The sequence below is a fragment of the Phalacrocorax carbo genome, chromosome Z (genome assembly GCF_963921805.1).
Source record: "Phalacrocorax carbo chromosome Z, bPhaCar2.1, whole genome shotgun sequence".
NCBI classification, from domain to species: Eukaryota; Metazoa; Chordata; class Aves; order Suliformes; family Phalacrocoracidae; genus Phalacrocorax; species Phalacrocorax carbo.
In genome coordinates this window covers 49,932,110-49,959,236 of record NC_087548.1, presented here as the reverse complement: position 1 = coordinate 49,959,236, position 27,127 = coordinate 49,932,110, and the positions used below count along the sequence as shown (strand labels likewise).

Below are 27,127 nucleotides of genomic sequence, written 5' to 3'. Positions count from 1 at the left end.
AAATCATTTGCAATTTAGAGACCCTTGCAAGCCACAGGACTGCAACAGGACAGACAGAGTTCTTCAAAGAAAAAATTACATTTATTTAATTACAAATCTCCAATATCATTGGCTTTAATAAGATCTTAGTAGTATATCTACAGTAATACATTTTCTACCAATGATTTTCTTGAAAAGACAGAAACATAATCCATTTGAAGCAGGCAGAAACATGGGAGGACTTTCTGTCAGGTGCAGGAGTTGTTCTATTCCTTGGCTCCACAAGTGTAAGTACAATGCTGAGCACAACACTGAGCTTCTTTGCCCTGAGCATTTCCATTCTTCATGCAGGAATACTGATGCTTATATAAGCCTTACAGAATTTCTGCAGTCTTCTTAGCATTTGGCATATGCCATCAAATCTCCTGATGGGAGGCAAGGTGCTAGAACAAAAATATTAGAAATGTTTACTCATGGCATATCAGAAAACATTGATTATACATATTGTAATATTCTAGCCATCCATTTAAAACTGTTCTGTCATGAACTTGGGAAGATTCTTTGGTTTTTTAGGATTAGTTCATGAGGTTTCATCCTTCAAAGCTATATTTGGATTTGGGTTTCTAATAAGCTTGAAAATATAGAGGATTTTGCCTCATTTTAGTCTAAGACCTCAGCTGGGAAATCCAGTGTGAATCTTACGTGCTCTGGAGTACTTCAGTGTTCAAGGCACCACAGAGGCAGAGTGAAAGAAGATTGCAACATATTATGGTCTTACTGCAATAGCATGAGAGAGAGGCAGAAATAAAAAACCAGGGTTTCTGCACTTTTACGATGTCAAATTACAGATTTCTCCTCAATAAGTAGAAGAACAGTTCTAGCTAGAACTGTTTCTAATGTTTCTAACTGTTTCTAAACTGATTTCTCCAAAAACAAGAGGATAGCATAGCTGTAGCATAGGGTTTTTTCCTCAAGCTGCAAGACATATTAGCTTGGGCACAGTGCCACGCTAACACAGCTGAACAGAAACAAAGTTTTACATCCAAGATGTTTTATGCTTTCAGGATAAAAGCACTACATCCAAACAGTGTTGTGATCTTTATGTGCACTTGAGATCTTTATACCTTCATACCTAACAAAGGAGTTTGCTGCTACAGAAAAAAAAAAAAACAAAACAGGCTTCACAAAGTGAATCGGATGTTTTTAATATGAAATGTTGTGCTGGATGGAGCAGCATCACAAAGGTGAAAATGCACATTACCCGGGAGAAAAGATGTCCTCATTTTCCAGCTCCATCCAAGCTTTTCTTCTCTTGTGGGTTCAGTAAAGAGGCTCTGTTGAAAAGGAAAGACAAAGAAATCGTTGTGGGAGATAAGACACTTCTAAAATTTAAAGTGAGCAGGAGGAGCAGTCAACTACCTGCTGAGCCACACTTGGAAAGCCTTCATCTAAGATCAAAGATAAAAGCCAGCAGTCAGCCAGGCTTCTTTTACAAGCAACACTGTGATCCAGTCAGCATGCTTATTCTGAAAAATACCCGACAGCAACAAGGAGCCCAGCTCCCAAATAGAAATGGAGGCAGCATCAAGCAGAGGTTAGTTGCAATATGAGTCCATGAATTTGGGAGCTTTGTTTAGAGATGCTTTGGCAAAAGGATGCTTTCACGGGAGGTGTAGGAAGTAACATTATCTAACGCTTTCTGTAGCACATCTGTGGTAAATAGGACATCAATGTAGGCATAACTTGTTCTCTACAGCTCTATAGCTTGCTGTCTTTAAAGCCTTAGGTGCAGTTTAGCCCAAGAACAATAAATTACATTTATGTCTAAGTATGTAGGTATGTATGTACATGTATATATTTAAATACTTACTATATGAATGCAGTCCTGGACATAGAAAGCTTCAGATGTCCTGTAGGCATGCACATGGGTTGTAACTCTTCATAGGAACACAGTGTTACACAGCTGGCGGAATTTTAAAATTCCATGTCTGTGGAGCTCTCTGTAAAAATATACGCAAGTTTAAAAAATATTCCAGCATCCTCTCTGTTTTTGGTTATAAACATAGGCAACAGAAATGGATTATCATACACATGTGACTCTCCTCATATTCTACATTCAGCTTTCCAAAGCTCTAAGAAACCTCACATCATTGTAATTTTTTTAATCATATGTGAAACAAATATTTCCCATTTCTTGCATAACAGGAGGAAATTTCAAAACCCCCTATCACTTATGAGTGCCAAGAAGATGCATGATGCAGTCTCGAAGAAGCAATGGACCTTCAATATGCAAAAAACATTGATTTCTGTTATGACATTTCTCTGCAGAGCTAGAACTTCAAATTTTGAAAATATTATTTTCTTCTGCCAGAAATCAGAAATAAAATATGGAACAATCTGCAGGCTTCTTAGAGGACATTCAGAACCCTCCTCTTCAAGGTACCTCAGTAGCAGCTGAAGTGTCTGCTTTCAGAGTTGCATAAATGGAAAATGTTCCTGTTATTACTTCACATTAGTGCAGAAATGCAGTCAGGTATCTGCCGCTTCTCTTATAGGATATGCAATGTATATAGGAAAGCACCATGTAGTCTGTAGATTTCTGTGGCTGACCAGAAAGACATGATACAGTTTATTTCAGTATTCATTTTTATGACACACCTTAGAGCTGAAAGACAGGAATTGGAACCAGATTTGGGTTTGAATCTAATATTTTGCAGAGCTGAGGCTCATCTCTGGTCAGAACAGAGTGGGTGTTTTCAGTATCTCCATAGCCACCTTCACTGCCGCAGTGGTAAATCCTCAGCTGACTGTCAAGAGGCCAGTAGCCTGCTGTGGAAGACTGGGTGAGTTCAAGTACTAAGAATGTCAACTGTTGTTCTGGGTTGACCTCGACTGGACTCCAGGTGCCACCAAGCCGCTCTATCACTCCCCTCCTCAGTAGGACAGGGACGGGGAGAAAATGAGATGGCAAAAAGCCCTCATGGGCCAACGTAAAGGCATTTTAATAAAAGAAAAAAAAAAAATGTGTGGAAGCAAAAGGAAAACAAAGATTTTACTCTCTACATTCCATCCAGCCACTTCCTGGGAAGCAGGGCTTCAGTATGTGTAGTGGTTGCTCCAGAAGACAAACACTGTAAATAACGAGTGCGCCCCCTTGCTCCCCCTTTCTTTTAGCTTTTTTTGCTGAGTGGATGTCATACAGTACGGTATATCCCTTTGGTCAGTTTGGGTCAGCTGTCCTGGCTGTGTCCCCTCCCAAGATCTTGCCCACCCCCAGCCTACTGGTGAAGGGGGGGAAATGTTGGAGAGAGAGCCTTGATGCTGTGCAAGCACTGCTCAGCAGTAGCCAAAACACTGGTGCATTATCAACATCTTTCTAGCCACCAATACAAAGCACAGTGCTACAAGGGCTGCTGTGGAGAAAATGAGCTCCATCTCAGCCAGACCTAATACAACCATTCAGTGCCTCAGCCGGTCAACGTGGCTGCCACATATGCTTACAAACGCAGACTATGATACCCTAGGAAATTTCTATGTGACTTACGTCTTTCCATGCACTTGCATGGAAGTATCCTATCAGATACTGATAACACTATTTGTAAAATTACATCTTTGGGGTGGACACCAAGTTGAACATAGGCCAGCACTCTGCCCTTGTGGCAAAGATGACTAATGGTATCCTGGGCTGCATGAGGAAGAGTGTTGCCGGCAGGCCAAGGGAGGTGATGTTCTCCTCTCCTCAGCACTGGTGAGGCCATGCTTGGCATACTGTGCCCAGTTCTGGGCTCCCCAGTGCAAGAGAGAGATGGAACTACTGGAGGGAGTCAAATGAAGAGCCACAAAGATGATGGAGGGCCTGGAGTATCTCTCCTATGAGGAAAGACTGAGAGAGCTGGGACTGTTCAGCCTAGAGAAGAGGATGCCTGGGGGCAATCTCATCATATTGTACACACACCTGAAGGGAGGGTGTTTAGAAGATGGAGCCAGACTCTTTCCAGTGGAGCCCAGTGACAGGACCAGAGGCATAAACCAAAAGACGTGAGGCTCCTTCTGAACATCAGGAAACACTTTTTTACTGTGAGGGTTACTCAGCATGGGAACAGGTTGCCCAGAATGGTGATGGAGTCTCCATCCTTGAAGGTCTTCAAAAGCCATCCGGACATGGTCTCAGGCAGCATGCTTCAGGTCTCCCTGCTGGAGCAGAAAGTTTGGACCAGAAGGCCTCTAGAAGTCCCTTCCAACGTCAACCACAATGTGACTCTGTGATTCTGTATTTTGTTCTGGCAAAAGAGCAAAAATAATTAACAATATGAAAAGTGCCAATTAAGGAAAAATGTCAGTGGTAAATTCTAGGATGACTAAAAATATCATCAAGTTATCGGAGTTACCCAGTATATTGACTGGAAGAAGTCAACTGCTACAAAATTTTACCAGAAATGGTGATACAAATTGGTAAGAAGACTGTACAATGACTTTCAGGTTCTATTACTCATATTATCTAAGAGAAAAAAAAGAAAACTGATACATGGCACAAAGCTGAGTAGAAGACTGCTTCCTCCATACCATCTATCATGCTGTATAATCTGTATCATCCTTTTGAGCTGTATTGGCAGACCTCAGATAGATAAGGTCATGCGTTGTCTAATGACCTATCAAAACCACTTAGAACCCAAACAAAAAAAATTTATTTCTGAAAAAAATAAAGATACAGGAGCTGTACTTCTTCATTCAACATTGCTGGATGCTACTGAAGACTAGTTCCCTTAACAGGATGACTATCTTGATACAGTTTTTAGTGGTTAAGGAAACACCTTCAGGGCAAATGATTGCAAGTAATGGAATTAGTAAGAATTTCAGCACATGCAGAAGCCAAAATATCCATGAATCTGCACTTCTTTATTGCAATACATATACCAATGGTCTGTGTCAACAATCTCAGGACAATGTAATTATCAACTAGCCTACAAGAGAATGAAATTTAACCAAAATATAAGAGATATGAAGGAAACTGGAACTTGCTATTTCCTTTCTAATAATTCAGTATTCTCAATTATCTTTCCTGTCTGCCTGTACGTACTTTACCACCTTATACAAAGAAAATGATGAATGAACAAAATCAACCTCTGCCTTTCTGATCTGTCTCTTAGAATAAGAACACAGGCTGCTTTGGACAACATGGTCATAATTCAACTGAAGCCTTCCAACACTTTCTGTAATTTAAATGCAACAAGCAAAATTATGATCCCAAGAGGCTAAACCCCAACTCTGGGTAGGTAAGTCTGGATATCTCCAAAATAGCATCTGTTGGAGCAATAGAAGATGCCTAAATTATAGCAGCACCAGTAAGAGTCTGTGAAATTAAATAGGGAAGCTGTAAAGATAAGTTTGAGAAAGGAGAAAATGAGAATGTGAAAATAAAAATCAAGTGATTGAAAAAAAATATTGATAAAGTAATGGCCTCCCATTGCTAAGGAAATACAGAATTAAGGCCACTCTCACTGTATATTATCTAATGCCTAATTTTATGCCTCTAAGGAGGCTGATATTGGAAAGAAAATCAGGCTCTGCAAACCAAACACTTCAACTAGTTCTCCTGCATTCTGTAGAATCCACAAATCACATTTGGTCGGTAGATGCAGGACTGCAGCCCTTAATCTTAATTTGCGTCAGGTACCAAAAAGTATTCTGCCTGACTTTCATAGTCATTCTCGAACAGTGCATGGCATCTGTTCAGTATTAATAATCAAAGTAATGAGTTGGCTTCCCCCAATGTACACAAATGTTTCGATTCTTCTGTTCACATCAGTGCTGGAGCTAAAACAGTTCACTGGCTGACTCCATGAAAACTAAGGATAGATCCTGGCATAAACCAGGCCAGTCAGATACAAAGCTATGTCTTTCTACTGTACATTTTATACTACTGGAAGCTCCTATTCCATGGAGGTGGTGGAGTCTCCATCCCTGGAGGTATTTAAAAGAAGGGTAGATGTGGTGTGTGAGGGTATGGTTTAGTGGTGGACTTGGCAGTGACAGGTTAGCGGTTGGACTCGATCTTAAGGGTCTTTTCCAACCTTAATGATTCTATGATTCTATTTTCTACCTATGTTATGTAAGTTTTCAGAGGAACTGAAGTCCTTATCTTGACTTATAGGAAAGAGGAAAACCAATAATACCACAAACATTTGTGCATGTTCCTATAAGTCTGACACAGCACAAACAAATGTAACCATATTTGGTAGCAAACAGGAGTGAAATCCAGTGGCCAAGAGCTCTGGGAGTGCATTCCCACATAAGCCAGACAGTGTGCAGCTACTGCAAGTGCTACAGGCTAGAAAGACTGTTATCTGCTAAGGGTTGAAAGGGACTGGCTTTGTGACACATATTTCAAAAACAGTGAATAATTGGACTATTTTAAAAGCAGTTTTATGATGTGAACACAGGTCTAGGTCTGTTCCATGCTCTATGATGACTGCCACCAGCACGCATTCTAGAGGAAAAAGGAGTGTGAAAGGCAGCCATGATACCCCAAGACAGGACAACTAAGGAAATTTCACAGGAAAAACTATAGTAGGAATATTCTTAATGCAGACAGGTCACTAATGCACAGAAGAATAAAGTGAACCTTCATAAATCTGTGAAAATTTATTAACAGGGGTTCCCACCTTAACACCAAAAGTCTTTCAGCTGGAAAATATTTAAAGTCCAAATCCTCAGAAACACTTACACCCCAAACAGTTACTGCAATTAGCAAGATGCTGATACAGGAAATAATTGTCCATGTCCTGCAGAATATCTGATCCTAGTAAGTTCCAGGTAGCACTTCTTTTCAGTAAAGGTTTTAATGACCAAGTGACCTCTCAGTTAAAAGATTTCAAACCTGAGCATTTCACAGTCTTTAGCAGCAGGGATATGGTAAAACTTATTTTAAAGTTTTATACATAATATAAAGAGGCATTCACAGAAAGGAAGTGAAGGAAAACTCTGCTTTTAAGTAGCCCCATGTCTCTGGGAGTAAATTAAGTGGCTAAATTTACTGCAGAAGCTTAAGAGACATAGCATTTACTATTCCTTAGCAGCCATGATAAACTTCTGATGACAAATTTTCATTGGGCTTATCCACCCACAGTAGTCTGGCTTTATCATTTCAAAGTCTTAGTCTTCTACTGTACACACAGGCAATCCCATTAACCTCAATGGCATGAGAATACACATCAGACTAACTAGAGGTGGAAATGCCTACAACACAGAGGTGTGGGGGCTGAACAGAAAAAAATGCTGAATTCTTGAATGAATCAAGAATGCTCAGCTCTAAACCAAGAAACGGCACTTCAGGCAGGAAGCAGCCCCCTTCAGTCTGTGCTACAATAGCAGCAGACTCCACTTTGCAGTATATGACTATCCTGCAGAGAACTCGCTTATTTTTTCAGCTTCTCACAGTGCCTTTAGAAGCACATGAACTGAACGCTCTCTGGTGTACAATCTCTGTACACTGTCCTGGCTTCCACTTCATTCATTCATTCACATGTGTACAGTATTAAAACACATTGTGTTCCACACATTAGTCAATGGTCATATATTTTTACCAGATTTCTTCTATAAACTATGAGCCCTCCCCCTTCTCCTGAAGGATTCGTTTCCTTAGCATGTATTTCTAAGTGCATGCCACTGAAGTTTCTCTGTGGTTGATTTGAGCACAGTAGAAAGTCAGTATTTGGGTGGTCCCTTTGCCAACGCAGCCCTTGTAATCTCCAGGTAGTCAACTCTGTGCCAGATTTCTTACCTGTGACAAAAACGCTGATTTGCTCCAGAGAAACAGACAGCACAGAAGTCATACGAAAGCGGTGTTGCTGAGAACAATTTTGCTCAGAATTGAGGTCCTGTAAAATACTTTTTCTTAATATGTAAATCTCTTAGGCATACTTCTAAGCTTTGTTTCATAGTATTTTTCTAGGTACCTTTTGTCCGCTGACAAACAACAGCAACACAAAAATTAGTTTTCTGCAGCAGAGACAAACCCAGTACTGTTGCATTTCACTCATAGTGCGGACTTAAACCAGCCCCAAACTATGGTACTGGAAACAATGTATTGACCAGACTCCTCTTATTGTCCACACGAAGAGGTGGCATCTTTTCTCCCTTTATGTCTTCCCGTAAAGGCAGACACTTCCATTTATGATGGCAGGAAGGATAGTCACATTCCCTAACATCTCCAGCAAATTGTATGAATAATGGTGTAACCAAAATACTAGCACTCCTGATTATTCGCTGGGTACACATATCATTGGCTATGTAGAAGCAATAAATGTGTCCCTGTTTCATGGTGAGATATGCAGACAGCCCTCGTACCATGGCCAGACAAGTACCCCACGCAGAATTTTTCTCACACTGGTCTCTAAGTGGCTGAGCTGGTTGACTACCCTACGGCTACTTGGCAGACTGCATTTGTGAGGAGAGCAGTGGAAAAGTGCAGAGCAAGAAAACTTGGCCTTTGTAGAGGGGGACCAGGCTATGGAACATTTCAACAACCTGGACATACACACGTCCTGTCAGGACAGGATGCACCAATGGGTGCTGAGGGAAACTGGCCAATGCCACTGGGAGACTCTCTCAATCATCTTTGAAAGATCACGGCAATTAGGGGGGCAAAGGGTGTTTCCAAGGACTGAAAGAAAGCTAATGTCGCTCCTATATACAAGAAGAGGAAGGAGGAGGATCTTGGGGAACATGCTGATCAGCCTGACCTTTACTCCTGGGGACGTGATGGACAAAACTATCCAAACATATAAAAGGCAAGAAGGTTATTGGGAGTAGTCAGCATGGATTTATGAAGAGGAAATAATTCCTGAACAACCCGATAGCCATCTGTGATGAGGTGAGTGGCCTGGTGCATGACAGGAGAGCAGAAGTTGTTTTACCTTAACTTTAGCAGGGCTGTCCACACTGTCTCCCATCACACCCTCCTAGGCAAACTGATGAAGTACAGACTAGATAAGTAGGCAGCGAGGTGGACTGAAAACTGGTAGAACTGCCAGGCTCAAAGGGCTGTCATCAGTGCCACAAAGTCCAGCTGAAGACCAGTTGCCAGTAGTGTACCCCAGGCACTGATACGGGGACCAACTCCATTTAAACTTATCATTAATTATGGGACTGAGTGCAGCCTCAGCAAGTCTGCAGATGATACAAAACTGGGAGGAACAGTTAACATACCAGATGTGGCAGCCGTTCAGAGGGACTTTACAAGCTGGAGAAATGGGCAAACAGAAACCTCATGAAGTTCAAGAAAGGTAAATTCAAAGTCCTGCCCCTCAGCAGGAATAACTGCAGGCACCGGTACAGGCTGGGGGCTGGCCAGCTGGAAAGCAGCTCTGCAGAGAAGGATCTCAGGTTCCTAGTGAACAAGTTGAACATCAGTCATCAATGCAGCCTCATGGCAAAGAAGGGCAGCAGCTTCTCAGGCTGCACTAGGAAAAGCTTTGCCACCAGGCAAGTGATCCCTCCTCTCTTCTCAGAATGGGTGAGATACATCTGTAGTGCTGGGTCCATTTCTGGGCTCACCAGTACAAGAGAGACATGGAAATACTGGAGCAAGTTCAGTGCAGGGCCACAAAGATGTCAATGAGACTGGAGCATCTTTCATAGAAGGTGAGGCTGAGGGAGCTGGGTCTTGTTTAGCATGGAGAAGACAAAGCTCAGGAGAATCTTGTACATTTCTAAAAATACTTGACAGGAGGGTGTAAGGATGATAAAGCCAAATGCTTCTCAGCAGTGCCCAGTGACAGGACAAGAAGCAACGAAGATCTGCAATACAGAAATTCGACATAAATGTAAGAAAAAAACTTTTTTAAGGTAAGGGTGATCAAGCACTGGCACTGGCAAAGGCTGCCCAGAGATGTGTAGAGTCTCCATCCTTGGAGATATTAAAAACTCAACCGCACATGGCCTGGGCAACGTACTTCAGCTGACCCTTTCCATGTGCTGGAGGGTTGTAGCAGACAATCTCCAGAGATGCCTTCCAACCTCAGTGATTCTGCATTTCTGTTCCATGCTTCTTACACTTGTGCAGGACAGAACTTACAACACTCCCAAAGCAGGTAACAGGAAAATGGGTTGAGAGCTGAGGGGAAAGAAAGTGGCAGGACAGACACTGCATTACCAGTCTGATAGTCCCTCACAAAAAAAAAAAAAAAAGTGTCTGCAGGCTCAGCAGCAGCAAAGGTTCTGCTAGACCAGAAATTCTCCACCTTCCTCTAAGCCCAGCTTTGAACTGACATGGTAAACAAAGATGAAAATATACAGATTTTTTATCCAGTTGAACAGTTCAAAGTTATTTCCACATGTGAATAAAGATGTTATTTTAAAATGCACGAAAGATTCTGATTTTCTGCTTCCTTGACCATTAGAAAGTCACTTTTATAATTTATAATATGAATGGAGGTTGATCCAAAAGGCTGCCCAATCCAAGCTGTAATTTTTATGCATACTTTTTTCTAAAAGCTAAGCCTTTTCCCTTTCAAAAGCAAGATCCCCTTACAGGAATAATTCAAGGGTACAGAAGATGACAATTAGCCCCAAGACTTACACAAATTCAAGTGCATTGTTTTTCCAAAATTCTGCGTATCCGAGGTTATGGTCAGCTTTTGCTTAGTAATATGACTCTACCTGAGACTTTCCTGTTAGTTTTATACATAATTCAGCACAGGGCTAAAATATATGGAAGGACTGAATTGAAAAGGATAGGTATGTTTGGTAAGGACTGGTGAACAGCATAGCAGAGAGGGGATGTAGTTTTGTATCTCTGAATTGTTCTGAAAGCACGAAAGGAGACCTCTGGGTCCTTCAGCTGAGAAGAAATACTAAAAAGCTCAGAAAACCATTTCTTGTCAATGATAGGGAAGATACAGAGATGTTTCTAATGTCATGCAGACTTTGGGAGTAAAAGCCAGTTCATACAGATATAAGAGAGGCCAAAAAACCTCAAAGGAAGCAGATTTTTTTGAGCAGGCAACAACCAGACCTTACTTTATTTTTTCTGTATTTTTCTGTTTCTGAATGACAGCATATTTCTGAGTGACCTTCCATGAATCATAAGTGATACTCATTTCAAATTATGTTGTAGGCATAATTTTCTTGAGTGCCATCATAGTTTAAGGGGGTCTTCACTGGCTCAACTTTACACACAGAAGCAATCTTATCTTACATGTGCATAAAATTACTCAGTATGTGAACACCCACAGGGCAATACCTAAGCTGGTAGGAAGGTTCTTATAACAAACCTGACTTTGATATCCCTCTGCAGTTCTAACATGCATTTTGTTACAGAATTAATAAATTTAGAAATAATACTTAAAATTATTTTTCTGGAACAATCTACTTTTTATTAAAAAAAATGAAGCATGGTCTGGTAGTTGACTCTAATTATCTGAAACATCAACACTCAAGCTGATTTTGAAAACAGAGAAGGATGAAACTTTTCTGTTGTTAAGATGAACTTGAAAATATATACATACACACAACTATTTACCAGAGAAAGCTTATCTTTGGAAAAACAAGGTACTCAAGATACAACCCACATCCCAGTACAGCACAGCTATTCACAGTAAAAGAGGTCTTTACAGAACCTCAGCTCAAGTGCCAAAAGCAATATCCACCTCTAGAGTACCTCTGACACAATCCTGTATCCCATCACGAAGTCATAATTATTTTTGGTATGAACTGCAAATCTCTACTTAATACACCAGGATAATGTTCTGTGAAACCCACCTCCCACATGTGACATTCGGGCTACAGTTCAAACACAAACCTCTTCCCACTTCTTTTGTCTGTACATGAGCAAGGAATGATTTAACCTCCTCTCACATTCATTGCTTTCCTAAGTCTATCTCACACCAACTATTATGCACAAAATCTTCTTATACCGTATTCATAATACACCAAATTATAAACAGAATTCAGAATATCTGGTCATGCAATAGCTGAGCCATACCGGAGACATATACCTACCTACCTCTCAGTAAGTGTCTAGGAGCTTCCCTAGACTTCAGGATAACAACTATCACAGTTGCTATCACAGTTTTTATGTGCAGTCCTGAAGAACTCTGTTACCCTAGATATTCACTTCGCAGATCAGATGGACACATACATAGATCCTGTCTAGAGCAGCATTGGAGGAGAGCGTGGTTGGTTGGTTTTCTGTTCTCTTTTACTCCTTTGGAGGCTGCTGATAACTGGCTTGCATGACAGAAATTTCCATACAGGTCCCAAAGATGGAGAATTATCCAGGACATATGGCCAGATTAGCCCTGTTCCTATTCATATTTTTTCATCTTTTGTCATGTTAAAAGCCAGATTAAGAATAGTTCTATTTATAAATCGTAACAGTAATTTTCCTTTTTTTCTTTACTGAAACAAGTTGTATTTACATTCTTATCTATCATTTACCTAAGATGTAATCTGGAAAAAATACTGAAATTTTGCAAGATGTATTAACTAAAAATCAGTGCATTTAAGGTATGACTTGTCCTGCCTAAAAGGCAAGAAAATGTAAAAGCAGACTGGGTATGCTATACACCAAATTATTTTGTTGCCTTTTCCTATAGTATACACAACATCACCATCAGATGCAGAGAAGTATAAATTGGATCAGAGATTGCCTCTGGCCTGAGAGCTTTCAAAGGTCTACGTAACCCCTTAAATCGCAACGATTGAAAGAATTAGAGGCTCAGGTCCAGGCATTTTGCTGTTTCAGTACTTCTACAGGAATAATATCCTGTTCATTAAATGAAGAACACTTCACAAAGCGTAGGCATCAAGTATTGGAGCATTCTGGTTAAAGCTTCTCTGATCTTTTCAGATGGTATTCTCAATACTTCTTCTGGACCTAGCATCATTTACTTGATCTGCTTCCTACAAGAATATGGGGATATTTCAGCTGGAAAATGTTGCTGTTAATACAGATCTTTCTGCTGGACAGCACAATTTGAGCTAGAAGTCTTTGTTTCACCTTTTATAGTAAAATATCTATTCAGCAAGCAGATAGGGTATTCCTCCTTTCTTTCACATCACTTCAAAAGGATGTTAGGACCTAAAGCAGTCACGCTGCAAGTGTGTAATCAGTGCCTCAGCATCTTAGACTAGGTAAGGATCACTGGAAGAAGCCCAGGACAAGGCACAACAAACATCCCTAGAAAATGTTGGAGTCTATATCCCATATTCCCAAAGGTGCTGACAGTACATGCTGTTAAGAGCAAAAAGGGAAAACAAGATAGCAGTGCTCTCTATCCATTTCAGATATCCAACTGGGAAATTTATGCAGGGTGGGGGTTCACGTGAACAAGCTGAATGTGAAGGACACGATGTGAGAGCGCTGGATTCATGTTTGGTGGGTGAGCAGGTCAGTGGCAGCAGTTGGCATCCCTGCCTGCTGGCATTGCCCCTCCTGAGGCTGGTGACACACTGCAGTGGTGGCAGAATGGCTCACACCTCAGCCGTTCAGCTATGCAGTCCGGTGCTCAGCAGACTCTAGCAACTGAGATCAAAGCCATTATCTGGTAGCATGCTGCGTTAGGAGTGCAGCACTTCCAGAGCTGACTAATGTGTCACTCATCCATCTCTCTTCTGGAGGTGGTCAGAGGAGGGCAGGGAGATCTGGTGCCTGTAGCTAATCGACTCCTGGCTGCATGCCTTTATGCAGTGCAACCAAAGGAGTTTATCTGAAATTCTAACAATGGCTCAAATTGCTATGGCTCCAGATAGTGCCAAGAGCCACACACACACATACAGATACATATAAAGATGTTAGAGCATCATCAGCATGCACATATCGACATCCTAAAAGGGTTCTGAAAAACGACATCTCCATGAACACAAAACTGCTTCAAGCACATTATTATTTGGAAATGTTAGAGGACATCAGCCAGCTGGCTGATTGTTAGATCAGAAAATATACTAACTTATAGCAGATAGCCAGAAAATACTCCAGTTAGAGTAGTACTGGTTATATCTAAAAGTGCTGAAAATTAGCAGGACTTAACATGGTATGAAATGCATACAGAAAGGCAAAACAGAAAAAACACTAAACCTAAAATGGCAGACATGGGCTTTTTGTTCTCCTTTATGCACTTAAATATAGTAAATCAATTACAGTTATACTCACTTTGGGGTTAAAGTAATATAATGTGGCCTTAATGTAACTGTGAGTCTCAAACATTTACATCATAATGTTTAATCCCTCAAGATCTGAATACTGATTTTCTCACTCAGGAAAATTATTTTGAAGGTAATTTGCATTTCCCAGTTTGTCCACACACAAGCAGCAGGCAATGGTGTGAATTAGAAATCCTTGACAACTCTTCATTGAAAGGATGGCCCTGGCGATGTCTACTGCTGTTTTCTATCAAATGTTCATTTTCAATGTGGTTTAGAGAGATATGAGGAAGTATTTGCATCCTCATATGAACATACCAATTGTGTCTTTTCCTTATACCCTAATACACCCAGCAATTTATGAATAACAGAGATCATCATAGACTGCCATTTTTGGCTGGACAGGAGGATGTTTTTGAGACCAAGTCCTTGCTCATTATCCACCAATTGAATCCACCTTCCATAAGCTAGGTTAGTGAACTCTGCCCATTAACATTTATGATACTTCAACATATGTTCAAAACCAGGAATTTATGTGCCCACACCAAAATCTGCTTTGATGCAGTTCTCTGCCAACTCTGCCTACATACAAGCTGCTGCTATTGCACAGCCTTAGAATTTGGAGTTTCTGGCATTAACATACCACCCATCCAGTTAACATACCTGCATTATTATTTTATTATGCAGAACATCTTCAATGCTATATTGACTTTCAAATGTCCTAAGTGGGCTCCTTGACACTGCAGTCACAGAAAAATTATTATCTTAGCCATTACTAAGTGCAGGCATACCTCAGGAATATCTAAAAAAGAATGCCAACAATTTGAAAGAGCATGTTTCTATAATTGCTAAGTTGCAGCAGAGCTGCAAAATACCCTTAGACATGGGCAAATAAAACTATTACAGACTGCTTCAATGCACCTCTGTAAGAACTACCTACCTCTGCCTACTTCAGCCAGCTAGATTTTTGTCTTATCCAGCACAACTAGCCAACATATGCTGCACTTAACCTCATTCTCTGCCTCCTACCTGCACAGCCAAATACAGAGTGCTTCATAACAGCTGCTGCTGCCGCCTCTACATTCATGAGGAGGATCAAGGTGCATGAGATCATAGTCTCTCCCAGAAGCAAGAGCTGCCTTCAACATCCCTCTCAGTGGCATCAGAAGCAGGAAGCCCAGTCTCTGGGCTCTCAGCTGGCTGTTTGCCCCAGATACTTGTTTTGAGACAGCTTTTGTTTTTATTTGGTCGTCATTCTTGGTTTGTCCAGATTCACTTTTACATTGCTGAGAAGCCTGTAATCAGCTCAGCAAGGTGAAAGTGGGATGGAAGAGAGAACAGAATAACCATGTGGCTGCAGCCCATTAAGTGAGAGAGGGCACATTGAGTGTCCTGAGTGCTCTTTTGTGGCAGAGAGAAGAGCACATTAGGCAATGGCCTTTCCACCCTTCCTTTGCCATTCAGTGCCTTTGTATTCTTTCCAAGCAGCTGCGCTTTTGTGCAGGTATTAATGCTATCCACATTCAGCAAGCATCCAGCACAGAAAACTGAATAAGTACCGTTAGTCATGTGAGCAATGCCTATAGCCCCAGCAGATTCAATGAAGGTATTCAGGCATTTAAGATATTAATGTGACTATTTGTCAGATGAAACCTGATTGGTTTGAAATTTGATGCAGCAAAGCCTCAGCATGTATCTGTCAGATTTAGAGAAAAATTAAAACAGCAGGAGTCAGTTAAAAAGTGCCAACACCTCCACATTCCTAAATAAATATATTTTAAATACATCTTTGCTCACAACACATATGTTTAAAACGTATGTAGCTTTAAAATGTTTTTGTAAAGCCTTAAAAGATATTTTCTTTTTACCAAACAAAACTCACTTCTTATAACAGCAGTTTGTTTTGTTAGTGCAATGTAATCCCATAGCAGAAAGAACACCTTGTCAAGGCTAACGTGTTCATGATCACCTTATTCATAAACCTAAAAGTTTCATTCTGCCGAAGGTGAAGGTTCAGATCAACACAAGGCTACTCCAGCTGTGCAGATAATCCCAGGCTGTGCAAAATTTGCACACAGTAGCTGTCAGGGGAATTACACCAGCGGGAATGCACATGGGCAGATATTTCTGTTAGGGCTTTCATTACTTGAGCATTCTTTCTACAGAGTAAATTCTTACTGCAACACTTCTGGCATAACAAAGGAAAAGCTGCTACCTCTTCTCCTATTAAATTCTTCTCCAACTTGCTATTACCATTACATTATTATGTTATGCTCCCACAACACATTTTTAAATTCAAAAACACTTTAAAAGATTAACACAAACTCTGGCCAAGGAAAAATCACGTATCCCCAAAATATTTCACGGCAAACCCAGAAATGAATATCAACAAAAGCTGGCAAAAATAAAGAAGGAAGAGTACAATTCTCCAAACAAGTAAGAACAAATCACTTGCTGTTTTACAACTGCATGGAGATTCATACAGATTTTGCAAAAAATAAGGGGATGTTCTGGCCACACAAAAATCTGTGAGCTCCACTGAGGTCAAAAAAATTTACCCAGGAGTGGTAAACTGGCTATTTCTTTACTGGGTCAGACCAATGGTATCACCCTATCTGCAGCGTTGGTTAAGTACTGATCCAAACTCGTTGCCCTCATGTCCTTTTGCAGCACTAAGCTATGCAAGTTTGCAAGCTCTATCATGCAACTATTTCAATACCTCAACACGCTTAGGTTAGTCTATCTGAGTCGATCTCATCATTATCAGGCACTACTTCACAGTCTTGCTACAGCAAATTGCTCCAGTCTGCTCCAAGAGCCATCTAGAGGGCTATCTGTAAATTGCATGCCTGTTCATGTGGCAGCACATCAAGGAATAAACGTGTGTTCATTCTTTGCAGAATTTCTTTTAAATTGTTTGAATTGCACTTAGTCTTGTAATAAATAGTAACAACAGAACAGTCTAACTACCTAACAATAGTCTGAATATTTTAAGCAATTAATCTTTCTAATTGTATTCATGAAACCTTTCATGGGTGCATCAGAGATTCTGGTCTTCTGGGCTAGAAGGCAGGCTTTCCATTACAGTGTCTGAGTTTTTAAGTCATTACTTGTTTAGAGGTTCTGTAAAATTACATTTTGTAACTGTAACCTTTTTATAGTTTTCAATACAGATCATACAGACTACAGCTGCAGTTTATTAATACCGATTGTTGCATGCAGGAGGAAGGACTAAAATCAGGATGCTCTTTGTAGCTCCAGTATTAGAGATCTAGAAAGAGAAAAAAAAAGTGTAACTGTGATTTTAAAACCTCCCTAACACCAGGTATTGGACTGAATTAAGGTCTACCATACCACCTGGAAAGCATATTCCATTCTGTTTTCTCTATATAAGAACAGCAAAGCTATGTTTTATAAACAAACAAACAAAAAGCCATCTTCTCTCTGCATCCATTTTCCTGTCCAAATTTGTCTGAAGTAATTCAGTTCACAGCCTATCAGGGAGAAAAATCCATTCACTTGTTTAAGCTTCTTTGCATTAGCAAAGAGAAACCGTTCTTAATGGAGAGATTCCCTGGTGACTACCTCCCTTCCTTTTCAGGGATGACACCCACACACAACCACCGCCCAAGGAACTGAAGGCCTTGTATGTAGAAAAGTGGTGTTAGGAGAGTATTGCAGTGCTGTTAACTCCTTCTGCAGGCATTTGGCAGCCAGAAAAGAAAAAAGAGAGAGTTATGAAATCAGTCCTCCACAGACCACCTGAAAATGTCCCACTGGAGTTCGCAATGCTGATATCCCCCTTATGGTTAATAGGGAAGCATTCCGGAGCCCCACTCACCAAAACCAGGAAACTCGGCAGTATGGAACTTTTACTCTAGTAACAGTAGTGGGAAGAAGAAATTTAACTTCATAAGGATGCTGTAGAAACATGATCCCATTTCAGTTTTGTAGCAATTCAAAATGCAGAGCTTTCTTTCTAAAAGTTTAGCTCCATGCAGTGCAGGATCTCCCTGAATGAAAATGTTGCTTCATCCACCATCCAAAAAAGCCAGCACCCCTTTTGCAAGAGTACTCTCACAACTGCTGTGTACAGGAGCACGTCCTCCCTCCCTCTGCTGTTTAGGACCCCTGCTACATCAGCTGCTGACTTTCTTTGCCCTCTTTCAAAGAGAGCAAGGTTCTTTCTCCATCCTTTGCAGCCTTTCCTTCCTGTAGTTGCCTGCAACTTTCTGAGTACCAACTTTAAAATCTGACAGCTTCTGGACTTCCTGAAGTCCCTTTTAGCAAAAAAACCCCATATCAGTTATGCTGAGTTTACAGGAAGCAGATGCTGATTTCCAGCTGTTTTCAGCAGAAAACTACATTTCCTTTTATTCTTTCAGGGTCTTCCATAGAAGAGAGATCTCTGAGATATCTCTGCTTTCTAAATCAGTCAAAAACAACACATGGTAGCCTGATCAGCTACTTCACTGCAAAACCATACAGGCAATTTATTCTCACTTACATATCACCATGATCACAACTCACTGCTGTATCATTACCATCATAGGTTCAAGAAGCATCGGTTCAAAACATGCCAGCAGCAGCTCTATCGCCTGTCAAGTGGCCACCAAGAGAGCCCCAGAGATGTTTTTCGTGATAAGTCTTGCAAAAAACCAGCATTTTACAGTAATTTAAAAGAAAGTCTTGAGTGGTATTTTCAGGAAGTCACTGAATTTCCAGTCACAGAGGGAGTATTGCTGCCTTTAAAAATGCACTGTTACCATCTGCAGTCAGAACTTCTTCTTTTTTCTTGAGCCAATGCTATTTCAGACACTCAAACTCCTACTTACTCTCAGCTGCATTTCCCCAGTTCACACTGCTAATGCCCTTTAACATCTGCTTTGGAAGCATGTGAAGATAACTGATAGGAAAGCACTCTTAGCAGAAAATTTGAAGGATAAGAAAAGGAGTCCGATAGGAGTGAGGAGGTTGTTATGCTGGAAGTTCAGCTCCAGCTCAGGAGGCTCCCTAACTTCAAAGTCATGGATCTCACCTGAAATATAGCAAGAGGGATATTTATAACTGCCTTCCAGCTCCTGTCAAGTGCCTGCCCACAGGTTTTGGGAGTGGGCTTTTGCAATGTTTGGTACAGAGGTTGATTCTACCTCTCCCTGATAACACCATGCTTACAGGAATGGATATCAGACTCTGTGCTTCCCAGTGCCAGGATATATGTGGTCAGTAAGTACAGGGATGCTTTGCAAGGAAACGAAGGGCAGGGTGTGAAAGAGGAGAATGGAAACAGATAGATCCTAACCTAGTTTGGTAAGATAGTGGGCATCATAAGAGGGTGGGGACCCTGGTAGGAATATTGTGCTGGGACTTCGGTATGAGAAAACTGGGACAGGAAAGTTTGTTATCTGACTGACAAATATTTTGTTTGTTCTCAAGTCACTGACTCTCAAATTTTGCAATATACAAAATCAATGTAGCCTTGGTTTTCCCTATGATTACATATTGAATTTTAGCTGCTTTTGCGTTAAAATTATGTAGTGAATGAGTAGTTACAAAGGACGCATATAAATTAAGAAAATCTCTTTGATGAGCCAGTCAACAGAGTGCCTCAGGAGTCAAGTTATAGAAAATATGAGATTTCAGACAATGCTGCAAAACCTCTTTCCTTGTTTTTTAATTTCAAGATTACATAAAAGTATGAATCCATTTGCCATTTCATTCAGTTTTTATACAGTCTGATGAGAAGATAAAGAAACCCAATACAGCAGTTTGGTACATCATTCCTGTATAAATACATAAGGTATATAATATTTCCCATTTCAGCATTACCCCACTGAAAATACAGTTATTTAAAAAGTAAGTCTCTCTGGTTGTTTCGGTCAGCTTTTTTTAAGAGGAAACTATGCAAACTGAAAAAATATTCATGTGGGGTTTTCAAATGACAGTATTAGAGCAATTGTAACATGTAAGTTGGATGTGATGGTTTGTTCTGCCCAGGAATCTCCACACAAATGAGAATACAATGTCTTTCACTGCAAGAAGTCTGTTCTTGGGCATGTGGCTGAAAGATGGGCTGACGAGGCTCTTTATTTAATAATAAAGTGTCAAAACACTTGAAAATATTGTGAAAATAAAGGGAAAAAATAATACAAGAACAAAGACAGATTTCCTTTTTCTACCCAATATAAATAGGTGAAACTATTGCTACAAATAAAAATATTCTTCTCCCTGAGAAAGCATAAACTGAATAGGATGACACATTTGTGTTCTTTGCAAAATTTTGTCATAATGTACAAAACATGATCATCAAGGAACAAGAGGAACTTAACCTTCTAAGAGGGTAAAATGGCAAAAGCTTACTCATGCATTTACAGACGTATTTTTGTGTTTGCAGTGGAAAGCCCAATGGGTAGAATTTAGCCCTCATTTTTTCTGAGTCACTGCAGTAATCATCATTAAGTACTAAATTCCAAAAATATCACCAATTGGACTGTGAAGGTGAGACATACCATATAGTGTGTCTATTGTCACAGCATGACAAAGAAACCACTGTGATTCATAACTATCTGTACATTATAAATAGGGAGTAATCGTAAAGATACATTCTCCATGTCAAGATGAGGATTTCTGAAGGGAAAGAATAGACTTTTCTCCATCTGCTCCATTCAGAGATGAGTTTTTTCCTGAATTCTTTTAATGTTAATTTTTAATTTCATGATTGCTTCGTGGAACCGTTGTGCTTGTCAAAATTATGCTTTATGGCTGATATTTACAAACAGCTTAAAGAGCTGATTTACTTTACAGTGTTCAAGAGTCATGCTTTTTTAATGTTCCCAGTAAAACTAAGGCATATTTTTTAAAAAAGAAAAAGTTTTAGTTCATTACTAAAGGTTTAGTAAAGGAAAACATTTAGAGCCATTCAAAAACAGGATTACGCAGGTACTATCATTGGAAGAAAGTGCTCATCCAGGTAACTTATCAGCCAAGGGAGAAGAATTGTCAATAGTGAAAATGATGCAATGGAACTTTTCCACTTTAATTCAAAGGGAGGTCAACTAAGGAATTTTTGGCTGTACTGGAGAACTGAATATACACTAATTTTGGACTGAACCTAATATTTTTATGCCACCTAGCACAAAATCTCTCTGCAAGGATGTCTTCTGTTTCTTATTAGACCCACAGCAGAACCAAAGCCTCAAAGTTGACCAAGAAAACACAGATAGCACATTTATCTGCTTTCTATTAATCTCTTTCATTTGTTCTCTTTCCATTAAGAGCTTTTTCACCATTCCTCAAAATGTTTACAGTGCAATTTAATTTCCATTATTTGTAGTTTGTATTCTTCTAAAATACATCTCTCTTGGCAGCGATGAGCACTTCTATGGCATGACAGAGGCCACAAGTCTCTCTATTTTGCAGTACTTTTCCCAAGACACCCCATTATGGACTAGAAAAAATTGCCATTTTACTGACCCAAGAATGGCAATACACAGACAAGAACATCAGCTTTTAAAGCATGTATACCTCAATGAAGCATACCTTCACTTAAAAGAAAACAAAACAAAAAAAGAAACAGTATTCAATATCAAAAACATAACCTTTTTCACAACTCCATTGCCAGACCAGTTCAAATAATCATTTACCAATGACATTTGCATTGGTAACATAGACGACTTATTATTAGTTGTTCATGCTATGTTCTGACAGCATATAATGTGGCATATCTTGCTATTTGAAAAAAAAAACCCACATTCCAGCTGGATTCCTATAGGGCATGATACAAGATCAGATGAGTTTCAGATTTTCAGAGTACAGCAAGTGCTCTGTTTTCCATTCCCCTGGGAAGCAGGCTCAGTGACACCAAGCCTCCAAAGATTGTAGACTTTTTCCAGAAATCATCTTTCACATTCTTGAACTTCAGACATACACACACTTTTGCTCTTGCTTTTCTTAATGCATTTATCCTTAAATGCATTAGTTAAAAGCCTATTTTTAGACTTTTTTTTTTTTTTAGATTATTTGGATTATTTACTAACCTCCAGTAAACAAATGGGTAATCAGCTCTGTTCAGAAAGAAATTACCAGTACATCTATTTTCCCACTACCTAAACACTAGATAAGTTAATTTAGTTTTCACATCTTATTATAGGTCTGTGCCAAGAGAAGCTGTTAAGTTTCTTCTTATATCTTACCAAATATAAAGCTAATTTTGATCTGGAATGCAGGGCTTTTAAACAACCAGTAAGCCCTAGTGAAAACACAGTGCAGGTTACCAGCCCAGGTGAGGTGGTGATGGACAGGCTAGGGATAGGAAGTGAAAGCTTCATCTGACAGCATTTTGCCCCACAGAAACATGTCCCTCTCTCATAACAAACTGTGAGGGAAGAAGTGCCTCACTTCCAATATTCAGCCCATAGTTTCCTTCTGGTTACTTCTAGCCACACTACCAGTCTCTGTGAATTCAGACATCGAGAAACCCAAGCCACAGGAGGGCACAGATTTACAAGTGTCTATGTCATCTCATCCAGTAGAAGGAATGGGGGGATGCTATTATGTACAAAGGCAATAAATGCAGTTTTAGTTGGTATTCACAGGGTCACATTTCTGACTAAAAGAGGAGATGGCTTAAGCATGTGAAAGTTTATTAGGATGTTTTCCTCTCTGTCCCAATCAGCTCATCAATCAGCCCCTATAACAACATAGCTTGTAGCCGACTGTTCAAAGGCATGCAAAAGTCTGTGAAGTTTACCCTGAAACAAACATGACACTGTATACACTGCAGCAGTTCAAAAGCTTATTGACAGTGTCTCTTACATCCATGCAGCAAGGGCAGAGCAGAGTCTGGAGGACACAAGTGTTTGCCACTTGTAAATCCGACATCCAAGCATGGATCAATGATGTGCTTACTGTCTTTTGCAGTTGATATCAAGTTGGGCAGGAGTGTTGATCTGCTTGAGGGTAATCTGCCTGAAGGCTCTACAGAGGGATCTGGACAGTCAGCTGCAGCCAACTGTATGAGCTTCAACAAGACCAAGTGCTGGGTCCCGCATCTGGGCCACAACAACCCCAGGCAACGCTACAGGCCTGGGGAAGAGTGGCTGGAGAGCTGCCCAGCAGAAAAGGACCTGGTGTGTTGGTTGACAGCAGCTCAATATGAGCTGGTAGTGCACCCAGGTGGCCAAGAAGGCCAGCTGCGTCCTGGCTTGTATCAGAAGTAGTGTGGCCAGCAGGAGCAGGGAAGCGATGGTGCCCCTGTACTTGGCACTGGTGAGGCCGCACCTTGAATACTGTGTCCAGTTTTGGGCCCCTCAGTACAAGAAGGACATCGAGGTGCTGGAGCATGTCCAGAGAAGGGCAACGAAGCTGGTGAAGGGTCTGGAGAACAAGACTTAGGAGTGGCTGAGAGGACTGGGGTTGTTCAGCCTGTAGAAAAGGAGGCTGAGGGGAGACCTTATTGCTTTCTACAACTACCTGAAAGGAGGTTGTAGTGAGGTGGGTGTTGGTCTCTTCTCCCAAGTAACAAGTTATAGGACAAGACAAAATGGCCTCAAGCTGTGCTGGGGGAGGTTTAGACTGGATATTAGGAAATATTACTTCATTGAATGGGTTGTCAGGCATTGGAACAGGCTGCCCAGGGATGTGGTTGAGTCACCATCCCTGGAGGTATTTAAAAGATGTGTAGATGTGGCACTTAGGAACATGGTTTAGTGGTGGACTTGGCAGTGTTACGTTAACGGTTGGACTTGATGGTCTTAAAGGTCTTTTCCAGCCTAAATGATTCTATTCTATGATTCTATGATTCTGCATGCTATCCCACTACTTGTTTAAGTCCTCAGCTTGAGTAGATACTTTCATTACACCACACAGCAACATAAGTTCAAATTACTTTTCCAATACATCGATCCCCTGTAACTTGCTGGCAGTCCCTCAACCCAAGTAGTTGTCTTCTAACAAGTTCAAACTGTCATTGTTTCAGTGCAGCACACTGCCATGTCTAGCCACTACCTGTTCCAAGTCTTGCTTGCAAGGGCCCATCAAGTAGAGTCTTCAGTGCACACAAGTATCACCCCCTTACTTCCTATTGGCTCATCATTCACCTAGTACTTCAAGACTGGTGACTGTGCAAGAGTTCACATTGCCCTCAGCAAAACTCTCAGCAACTTACCCTTTATGAAATGTCCCTAAAACAATCCTAGACTTGAAATCTACTTGTAAGACGCATTGGCATCACCATCAAAATTCCCTCTCACCACTTCTCATGTATGCCAGTAAATGATGTTACTTTCTCAGTGCTTCTCTCTTGTCCCAGAGAGAAGTACTTTCCCATCTGCCTATGCTCAGTCTCATTTTCCTGCTCATATGTAGTGCTTTTTCTACCTTGAAACCACTGTCTGCCATCAGTTATAATGCTTACGGAAATCAAAGTATTCTCAAATACACTGCAGGTAATACGTCCAGCATACATGCAAAATGTAATCTTCTTCCTGTCCCCTTTTGGAGGTATTATTATGAAATACAGCAAAATACCACACAAAGGTGGCACTCAGCTAAAGCTACAGGATCACTTACTGGAACCGTGCTGCGTGTCCTGATCACGACACAACGTTTTAGGAGCTGTAGAACTGTAGTATCAAGGCTTGCAGCAAGACCGCAACGAGGTAGTGTCTCATGATCAAGCAGCAGTAAGGGAGAAAAGGCTTTCCTCCTGGAGTCCATCTGGTTTATAGATGCCTAAAAAGGTTGAAAATGCACAAGCAGAAGAAAGACAATCCTTTTCTCACAGTAATGGGTGGCAGAGAACATGCTGTGCTCCTTCTGACATAAGGAAGTGTTGCCTGTGATCCCGGCACAAGAATACACTTCTGGTTTGGAGCTCTTCCTGCTGCAAAATCTTACCATTTCCAAGACCCCTATATCTGAGAGTGCCTAGAAGACAAAGCCATTGCCTAACAAAAAAGGACCAAAGCAGCTTTATAATGTATTAATAACTTGAGAAGACAAGTGGGTTTTGACCAAAACCCCACATGGCAACACCCACAAGATCTGCAGAAGTTCTGATGAAGATCAAACATGTTGCTGAGCTCTACAGAAGCAGGAGAAATCATAAGTATAAATAAAATCAGTAGGAAAGTTCATGCTGTAATGCAGGATGCATACAAACTTCTGTTACTAAGAACAACTATTTTTACATTTATACTTCAATGGCTGAGATTTGTGTACTGATCCACAGGAACCTTTCAACTTGCAGTCTCATTCTAGACTTCATAGACAGTAGTAGGTAACTCACTGCCACTAGAAAGTGAGAAGAGCAAATACAAAATAGCAATTTTAAATAATTCAATATTCTGTTCAATGTTATTTTAAAAGGCATTTTGGTTTATTACCTCCGTTGGTATTCAACATCAACAACTGGGTTTTGATTTAATCCATTCCAACCAAAATCAAGGCTCTCCCAACTCAACAGGAAAACATTCCACTCTTGAGGTTATCACAAAGGGACTTAGCTCACTAACATCAAAGTCAATGAAAGTTTTGCCATCAAAGCCATTGGATGCATATATAATTATATGCTAGTAACACTGTATTCGCTGTTACATAAGGGATTCTTCAGTTGGGAGAATTTCCTGCTTTGCAAATCATAAGCCTAAAAATTCAGTACATGTGGACCAGAGGAGAGACAGTGTTTAGAGACTAAATGCAACTGGAAAATATATTAGGAGATATTTTGTCTTTGGCTATGAAAAAAATGGTATCAATGACATCAAAGACAGCCTAAATAAATGTCTTCCCTCATATGAGATAATGTCTACAGCGTGGTGTCAAAATGTAGAGCCTTCCAACAGAGCATGTTTTACCTACTATATGTACTTTAGTGGCACACTTACATAGCTCAGAAAAGACAACTGGACTATTTTATAGAGATCGTTCAGTACATCTGAAAGAGTATTGTTCTTTACTGTTTTGCAATAGGTTTAGTCCCCAGATGTTTATAGTCAATTCCAGAGGCAACCCCATGTGTCTAAGGCACAAGCATAGCAGCAACTTACTCCTTCCACATGTCCAAACAAAAGATAATTATTCTTCTGGTAGAAAGAAAGCCGTCTTTGGAAGCCCAGATTGCACAGCATTTCCTAAATCTCTTTAAAGGAACTCTAATCTACAAGGAGATGTAATCAACCCAACAGTAAAGCAGACTCCACAGTTCGTGGGTCTCTCATACTTTATATGGAGCTCCAGAAGCAAATGATGTGACTATTTTCTGCAGTAGAAACACCTTTTCTTGGAAGACAAGAAGAGGGGAAGGGCAGCCTTCCTTAGACTAGACAAACATGCATCTATTAAGCACAGTAAAGCTTTAGCTAATTCCAGGGTATTAAAGTACACAGCTACTTGTTTACAATTAGAATATGGTTTAAGGTCATTAAAAAGCAAGTCCCTTTGTAGCAGGCCATCATCTTCTTTGTAGTTGGAAAAAATAAGAAACACATAAACCAGAGAAAACTAAACTGATCCATAGCCATCCGTAGATTGATTTATTTCTGTCTGTAAAAATGTTTTTGAGATATTTAGATCGCTGTTTGAAAACAACAAAAAAAAATGTCTTCAAAGACAATTCCTCTGGAATGTGAACATTGGAAAATAACACCTGAAACCCATGTTTTGTAAGTACATTAACTCTATACATTAGAAATGTTAATGCACTTGGGAACTTCCAGGAATCTTTGCACCAGAGTTAGTGCTTCCAGGTGCACAGACCTTCTCGTGGCCCTATTTAGTTTCCTCTTCCATTAGGAATAAGAATTTCTACATCACTGTGAAAGTACATGGGGATTTATAAAACACAAGAGAACACAGGCTCCACTTCAAAGACCTAACATTTAACAAAAACAAATCGAATGCAGGATTATAGCATCTACTTTCTGCATTACAGGTGTTGGATCCTATTAAATAAATGCATTCACACAAACTAAAAAAAAAAAAGAAATTAGAAAAAGCAGCAGCTTAT

The 27,127-nt window shown here is 40.3% G+C and overlaps 1 long non-coding RNA gene across 1 annotated transcript; it reads right to left on the bottom strand.

Moving 5' to 3' along the window:
* Positions 1–143: 143 nt before the first annotated feature.
* LOC135310543 (uncharacterized) lies at positions 144–18,228 on the bottom strand. The gene is made up of 5 exons (XR_010370637.1): positions 17,963–18,228; positions 3,935–4,259; positions 1,850–1,979; positions 1,241–1,313; positions 144–422 (listed from the first exon to the last, which is right to left on the bottom strand). It is a non-coding gene; the product is annotated as an uncharacterized LOC135310543 (long non-coding RNA).
* Between the last annotated feature and the right edge of the window lie 8,899 nt (positions 18,229–27,127).